The sequence below is a fragment of the Onychostruthus taczanowskii genome, unplaced genomic scaffold (assembly GCF_017590055.1).
Source record: "Onychostruthus taczanowskii isolate IOZ18803 unplaced genomic scaffold, ASM1759005v1 scaffold5, whole genome shotgun sequence".
Lineage (NCBI taxonomy): Eukaryota > Metazoa > Chordata > Aves > Passeriformes > Passeridae > Onychostruthus > Onychostruthus taczanowskii.
The window spans coordinates 17,373,555-17,382,264 of NW_024502568.1; positions in this window are offsets into that span (position 1 = coordinate 17,373,555).

Below are 8,710 nucleotides of genomic sequence, written 5' to 3' on the forward strand. Positions count from 1 at the left end.
GAAGAAATAAAAATAAATGCTGGGGAGCTGAGTGCTGCCCTGGAAATGAGGAGGTGGCAGCTGAAATGAGGCAGTGATGGCTCTGCTGCTGCCTCGGGCCCTCTGAGCACTCTCTCAAGATAATTCACTGTTAATTAACTTTCCCTTTCCCCAGAGGATCTCAGAGTCCAGTTGCTTTTAGACCCACCGAGAAAATCGGGTTTAATTCTCTTTCCTGGGTTTAAAGTCACGAGTGGGAGGTGAAGCTGAGGTGAGGGAGGATCCTGGGATTTCTCTCCAGCCTGAGTTGGTTGTAAGGGAATTTCTGGGAATAAAAAAGAGTTTGTGCTGCTCTGGAGTCACTCAAAACAAAAGTCTGCCAACACAGAAGATTTACATCCCTCTGAATTTTATATTTTTATTGTCCTTGGCTGGATTGGGGTTTCAAGTGATGTTCCTTGTTTGAGGAACAAATTTTGGGAATACTTGGTGAGGCTGAGCCCTGGGAAATCACCATTTCACATTTCCTTTTCTGCTGGAAACACTTTTCTCTTTTTGTTTTTATGCATTTGAAGGAGAAATCCTCCTCTGCCCATGCTTTGGACAGGGTTCATCTCCACAGCTGAATGAGATTTGTTGCAGAGGCTGAAAGGAGATGCCTGGGGCACCTCTTGGGTTTGCAGTTTCCTTTTCCTTCCTGGAAAAAATCCCAGATTTCCCTGGCACCTGGCTGAGGATGCCAAAGGACAATTCCAATTCCTGTTTTCACCTCATTTCCAGAGATCATTTGCAACCCCCTTCCCCTGCATTTCATTGTTTTCTACCAGGGCTGCAGCCTCTCATTTCAAAACAAACATTGTCCTCCAGAGCCACTGAGGAAAAGCTGCTGCACTGACTTATCTCCATCAGCAGCTGCTGGGGATAAATTGCATTTTAATGATCATACTGGGGGTAAAATTAGCTCCTGCTGTGGGCATTATTAATTAGGCCAACACCACCCTTGCTCATATTCTGCTTTCCCTGCTAGCCTCTGCTGGCTTTGAGTGGAATTATTTCCCTGTCTGCTCAGGGGGAATGGCTGCAGATGGAAAGAGGGGAGATTTAGAGAGATTTTGGGAAGGAATTGTTCCCCTGGAAGTGTCCAAGGCTATGTAGGACAGGGCTTGGAGGGACAGTGGAAGGTGTCCCTGCGTGGCAGGGTGGCACTGGGTGACTTTAATTCCCTCCCAACCCAAACAATTCCATAATTCCATAACTCTGAGGGTGGGGCCTGTTGTCCCTTGAAGAAGGAAAACCAAGTCACAGCCAAGGAGCAAAATTGTGTCCATTTCCCTGCGAGGAAGCAGTGGGATGAAAAAACTGGGTCTGCAACAAATCTTAAATAAATAGACAATTAAAAAAAATAGAAGTGTTGATGCCTCAGGTTTATCTTTTCTCTTTTTCACATTCTGAGCTGCTTTAGTTTGTGGGTCTGGGTTCACATCAGGGGATGGTGAGCTCTGTGCACAGAGCAGGGAGACAAAACAATTCCTGCTCCAGCTGGGCACCAAGGACAAATGATCCAAATCTCAGCCCAAGAGCACAAACCCCGTGGGCTGCAGAGAGAAAAACAAGCAGGATGGGAGTGCAGGGGCTGAGCTGGAATTGGACACTGAACTGCAATGTGCACATGGAGCAGAGCTGATCCCAGGGAGAGACCCCGTGAGCGCTCGTGCATTTTGGGACCATTTGGGTTCATCCTGGGTGCAGCCCTGGCTGGGCTCTTGTGCTGCCCAAGGTGGATCCATGGAGGAGAGCCTTGGAATCAATCCCTGCTTTATGCTTTAGCTCTGTCCAGCCTCTGTCCTCCACAGCCTCTGTGGATTTTACAGATTACGAGGCAAAAATATTTCCTTTCAAGTACAACCCCATCCCCAAAGCTGCTTCCCAAATTCCAGAGGCTGCTGAGAGCATTTGGGTGGAAAGAAACAAAACCAAAACACAGTGGAGATGGCAAGGCAGCAGCAACAAAGCAAATTAAAGCAGAGTGGTGCAAATTATATCTAGAAAGAAAAGTCCTCCCTAATCCTTTTGGAGCAGGAAGCTGCACAGATGATGTGACATCCACCCAGGCAAGGATTTGTCCCTGCAGCAATGAAAATCTAGAGTTACAAATATTTCAACTACAGCCACAGCTCTTTGACACCTCACACCCCACAATGTAAAGAGAATCTAGCAGAGTCCAACTACGGATATGCATTAAAAGCTCCTCAGATCTGGACTGGAATCTCTCACTTGTTTTTCTGAATAATTTTTTTTTTTTTTTTTTTGCAGGTGTCCAGTGCTGTCTAAATTCTGGAATACTTGATCAAAATTTAAATCTCCCAAAAAGAATGTGAAGTCAAATTTCAGCTGAGAATATTATATTAAAAATGTGTTAGCAGTGGTTCCACTGGCTGTGGGGTGTAAAATCTGTGCTTCAAATTTTATGAAGTACAAATATTTATATTTTAATTTTTTCAAAATTTGGGCTTTCTTTATATGGAAAAATCAAAGGGGGGGGGCTGGTTTTGAATTTTAATTTTTTTTTAATTAGCTGTCAAAGGATTCACCTGCTGATGTATAAAAATCAGCCCTGACCACAGGCCCAGCTGGGATTTATTCTTTGCTTTCCTTTGTACCCTGTGCTCCTCCAACCAGGCCTGGAATCACCTGCTAGAGACCAGCTCCAATTCCCTCCCCACATCTGCCTTTGCCAATTAAATAATTAAAGGTGTTAAATGCCCTCCTTGTGCTTCCTCCTCCTTCCTCAGAGCAGCTCCAGCCATGGTAAGTGCTTCTTTTTCTGCTCCCAAGGTCCCTTTGAAGAAGTTTTTTTGGAAAAACAGTTTATTTTAGGTGGAGAGCCCAGTGGCTAGAAATATTTGTCCTTTAATGCATTTATAGTTTACTTTAATGCATTTATATTGCACTTCTTTCCCTGCTTGAAAAGTTTATTATTAAGGAGTGATGAGAAAAACCAATGGCTAAAGGAAAATGAATCCACTCCTTGGAATATTCAGTGTGTAATCCGTGGTACAGGATGAACCAGGAATTATTATCCTTATTTCAACCTTCCAGCCAGGAGCAGCAAACTGAAGTTCTCAATCCTGTCAGAACACTTCAAAAGGTGAGCACACAAAAGGTGTTTCACACACTCTTTTATTGAGAATTATTATTCACATAATATTTTTCTTTGGATGCTGGGAGGTTTTTTACTGCTTGGAGGATAGAAAGATCCCTGCCCCATCCTGACACTGACAAATTGAGCCCTTTCATTTGCTGCACTTCCAGCAGAAACCTGCGTCACATCCAGGGAGGAATGTTCAGTGTTGCCCTCTGAAAAGGGGTTTGGAGGAAGCAGAATTCCAGCAGGCAAATCCCCATCCCTTATCCCAGGGGAGAAGAGGCTCAGCCCCTGCACAAAGCACCAGTTAAACATTTCTGTTCCAAAATAAGTCCTGTCAGACTAAGCCCTTTTCTGACCCAGACATGGGGTAGCTGAGAGGCCTTTTAAAAACTTTCATTCCATTTTCAGTCTCCTGTGAAGGGTGAGACAATACAGATAATTCATGCCATCACAATCAGAAGCTAATTATTTCTTAATTACAATACATTATAAGGGTTTCTTGGCCTATCAGCTTTTTCCACACCTTATTGTAAATGCTTTAAAGCCCATTATCTAAAATTACCCCTCATGGCTCCTACTACAATGATTTCATCTTTCATGGTTCTATTTCTCCAAAGTATCCAGTCTTATTTGCAAGGCCTTTTCTTGAAACTTGTTTCTAGCTCCATTTCTCTCTCAGCAATATCTGTCTTCCTCTTTGACATTTCTAAATCAAAGTTCTTATCTCAAAGTTCACATACAGATGTATACTATGTGAACCTTCTGTCAAGTTTTAAAAATTTTCAGCAAATCCATTTCCCACACTGGCCCACGTTTATTTATGGAGGTTTTAGGCTGGTGTGCCACAAAAAGGAACTTTGAAGTGTTGAAAATGCAGGGCTTTCATTTTGCCAGCTGTAATTAAATCACTGAAATGATTTCTGCCCTCTGTTATCACATCTGAGGGATCTTTTCTCCCAACCCCCAGATGAGAAATGAGAGTGCTCTCAGCCTGAATGAACACTGTCAAAAAGCTCCAGCTGCTTGTGGTTTCCAGGAGAGGGAAATCCAAACTAAACCCTTCTTCAAGCTGCTTTATGGCTGTCAGATGAAAGTAATATTTCATATATTTTCATGTTTGCATCAAAATTCGTCTGTGTACAAAAAGTGTGTTGGTCTCTCCTTTTTCTGGGTTTCAGAATTGCCAGGGAATATTTTCTGTTCAATATTTTCTGTGTGATCCAGAGGCTGCCTGCAGCCTCACCAGGGCATGGCTGGGACTTCAGAGCTTCCCAGAGAAAAAAAAAATTCCTCTTGAAATTGTTTTGGACAGGGGTAATAAATCAATATAAATGATGGAATAAACCTCTGGGCTTTATTCTTGCCAGCCCATGCCAGGGAACATTTCATGGAATAAGTGATGATATCTTCCTTAGAGAAAAGAGGGATGGAGTGAATTATCTACAGAAAAGGTCAATGCTCTGTTCCCTGGCTCTCCTTTACAAATCTTTCTGAGGAAAACCAAAATGTGCTGCCCCTTTCAAGTCCTTTCTTACACCTGGCTCTGTTTACCTGCTGCTCCCTCTCTGATGAAGGGCTTGGATTCTCTCCTGCATCTTGTCTTTTTCCATCATGGGAATAATATAAACAAAGGGAATAAATTGCCCAAAATCTGCTCTCAACCTGCATTTCATTAAAAAATAGCTGAATAGTCCCCCCAGAATTAACCAGAAGCTGCAGCTCCTTCTCCTTTGTTCCCAGTAATGGAAGTTATTTCCAGATTAGAAGGAGTCACCCTGTGGCTGCAGAGAAATAATTTGAATTCCCCCTCGCTGGCAGGATCCTTTCCCATCTGTGGGCAGATTTCATTCCTTATCTTGTATTAAACCCAGAGGTGTTATTAAAATCCAGTATAATTTCAGATCTGCAGGGAGCTCTGTGATAGTTGTAACACAAGAGGCTGAAAATAACATTTAAAACTTCGTTGATGTGGCCATTCCAACGGGGCTTTGAATTGTATTTTTGTGTTTTCTCACCTGCGCCAAGTGTCATTTCCAGCAAAGTGCTGGAAAAATCAATCCAGTTTATTTCAAAAGGCAGGAAATGTGGGCACTTGAGCGAGTCCCAGCTTGTGAGGGCAGGAGAGGAGGGGATGAGTGACTCCTGAGGTGGAATCAGAGAGCAAAATCTGGGGCCCTGCTCCTCTCCAGCCGGGAATGACAGATGGAGATGGATGCTGATGGATCCTCAGCTTTCTTCCCTCTATTGCAGCCCAAGTGCCAGGCCTGGAAAAGAACAATTTATGTGCTGACAAACCTCCTTTAAAAATGAATTTTTGACTTTCAGACAGCCCCAGGTTCCTTTTTGTGAGCACTTGGGTGGGTTCTGGTTTATTTTCTTGGAGATTTGACAAAGGCAGCACATAACTGATGGTCTCTCCCACTGATAGATTCTCTGTTTCTTATACCCAGGGAAGAAATAATCATGTTTATAAAATAATGTTTTTGAGTGAAACAGTTCTATTCTTATCTGAGATGATGGTTTTGCTCACACTTGTATTGATCAAGAAATATAAGTGAATGTTGCCTTGGTTACCTTTGCAAAACTCAGTATTTTTATCCTTGTTTGTCACAGCTGTGCTGTATAAAATCCCATTTTCTTTTTGAATCTATATTTCTGACCATTAATCAATAACTTTGTCCATTCTGATTAAGCTGGTGTTTTTTGTTTTTTGTTTTTTTAAATATTGTACTTTCACTTTTCTGGGCTTTTTTGGGGCAAATTTCCTCTTATTAATATATATAACATAATATTGGGAATGAGCTAAAAACTTTTCCCAGGAACCCACCACTCCATCCCCCTGTGCTCATTCCCACAGAGCTGGGATGTCAATCAGAGCCTTAAAAATTAATTTAATTTGGGAAATACCTTTTCTTTTTCTAGTCTTAAGGACGTGAAATCGAATATTCCTTGGCATGTGGAGTTAGGGAAGTTCCCCCTGTCCCGCCCTGCCTTTCTGGCCGTCCACTTTCCATCAAAATAAACCAGGAATGCAAAGCCAAGGAATCCTAGGAAGGAGCCTGCTGCCCTCTCATGGCTCCCGGAGCAAACAGCCGGGAGGAAAATGGGAATAAAGAGCTGGGAGCATCCTCCTTGTCCAGCAAAATTCCCTTTCCAGGCGCAGGAGCAGAACCAGGACAGGCTGGGCTGACTCCATGTCCTGGGTTATTCCAGGGAATGCTGTTTGGTGGGATTTGATTTCCTGATTTTCAGTTCCTTCTCTTCCAAGAGGATGTTTTGGTGTGGTTTGGGCACCACAGGGACTGTTCCTCTAGAGAAATCTCCTTAATTCCTGGAAATCCCATTAATCCCCTGGGATAATTGGGTAATTCAGGATTCTGGCAGTGCCCAGGGCTGGGTTGGATAATGAAATAACAAAGTCACTTATCAGGAACTGCCTGAATTTGGGAGCTCCTGCTCTAAATTTAATTACAAAATAAGAAAACTCTGGAATTCCCCATGTCCTAAAGGAAAAAGAATGCTCAGGAGCCTTTTCCAGGGCAGGGATGATCAGGAATTTAAACTGCCCAGGAACCAAGGGATTGTGCATCCCCATTCCAGGATGAAGGAAGGGAGGAAATGGGAGAAGGAGGAAAAAAGTAAGGTTAAAAAAAGGAGAAAAAATGTAAAAAAAAAAAAAAAAAGAGAGGAACTAAAAAAAGAAAGGATGCAACCTAATCCAAGCCTGCATTGGGTGTTGGACCCCTGGTTACTGAGAATATGAAACTTCCTGTGCTGACAGACACTGACCCTCAAAAGAACACTGCATTTGACCTGAGGCCTTAGAAAAAGCTTCCAAAATTAAAAGATAAAATTGAGATTATGAGCATGTAGCTTGAAGAGAAGTGTGTAATGTCACACAGTAGAAAACTTGAAGTTTTAGAATATAGTAATACATATAAAGCAAGATGGAATTTTTAAAGCAGAGGCTAATCCTTCTTCACCTTCTCTTTCATAGGTTTAAGTAGTATTATATAATTAGATTAAAAAGTCCACATTGCACGGCAGAGGTAATTAGTTATTGACTTAAAAGAAAAAATAATTTAAATATCATTTCTTAATTAGACAGATAAAAAGTCCACATTGCAAGGCACAGGTAATTAGTTATTGACTTAAAAGTAAAAAATAATTTAAATATCATTTCTTAATTAGACAGTTTATCCTTAAATACCTTATAAAAAAAAAAGATGCAGCTCCATTTTTAACGTATTAGAGAAAACTACTGTAGAACTCACAGTTTGTAAAACTATAATATAGATAAAAACTAATAAACATCTAAATCTGAACAAGAAATACCTTCTCTCACATTTAATCCCAAACTTAGCAGAAAAGAAGCCAAAAAAAATATCCCCAATTTGGGTTTAGGAGAACAATAATTACCTTCTCACACATTTAATCCCAACCTTAGCAGAAAAGAAGCCAAAAAAAATATCCCCAATTTGGGTTTAGGAGCTCAGAAAGGAACTGGCCTGGCTCTTGGCAGCCAGGAATGAATGGAGCTGACCACAATGGTTATTATCAGGATTCAGAAATTGAAATGCATTTTTGCCTAAATTATTCAGAAACTTGAAATGCATCTTTGCCTAATATAACATAAACTCCCTTTGAAAGTGAAATTATTTCAATCAGAAGAAAATCAGTTTAGCATAGATTGATTTCCTGATCATGGACTTAGTAGCTGAGTATTTATTTCTTCCTCCTTCATGACTATGTGCTGAAGAAAGAGAAAAACCAATACCTAGTCAAGTGTAATATTGTATATACACTTTATTTATTTTCTCCCCACAAAATTCCGCCCAAACACCTTGGGCTAGTGCCAGAGAGAGGAGAACCATTCTCCCAAGCCCTGCTTCTTCTCCATCACCCACTTTGCTCCTGCAGGGACAATTTTACTTTGTTCCTCTCCACCAGGAGTGCCAGCTTGCTGAAGGGCGGAGAGCAGGCTTGCAATGAGAGCACAATCCTCTAATTCAATTTTTACAGAAACTCTGAACGAGCACAAATCCCAGCAGCTCCCCCTGGGGTGGAGAGGGGAAAGCTGGCACTGCCAGCCTGCAGCACTCCTGAAAGGAAAATCAAATCCCGTTTATCTGCACCGGGTCGTCACCATGACACTTTTATGAAAATCCCTTGCTAGGGTTTTTCTCCTGTTCTAGCTGAGGAGCCTCAGAAAAGCAGTGTAAACAATAATTATCTGATGGCTGGGGAGTGTGGTCTGGAGGTTGTTTACCAACAGGGGCATCTTTGGTTGGTCCATGGGGATTGTTTCTACTCAATGACCAATGATGGTCCAGCTGTGTGGACTCTGAGTCACAGGTTTTTATTATTTATTCCATTCCTTTCCTTTCTACCTCTCTGATGGACCCTTTCTCTCTATTATTTTAGTATTGTTTTAGTACAGCATTTTAATATTATATAATAAATCAGCCTTCTGAAGCATGGAGTCAAGATTCTCCTCTCTCCCCTCATCCTGGGACCCTCGAACACAACCACACCAGGTCGTGTTCCACCCTCAGCACTTCCAGGGGCTGCTGTTCCCCCAGG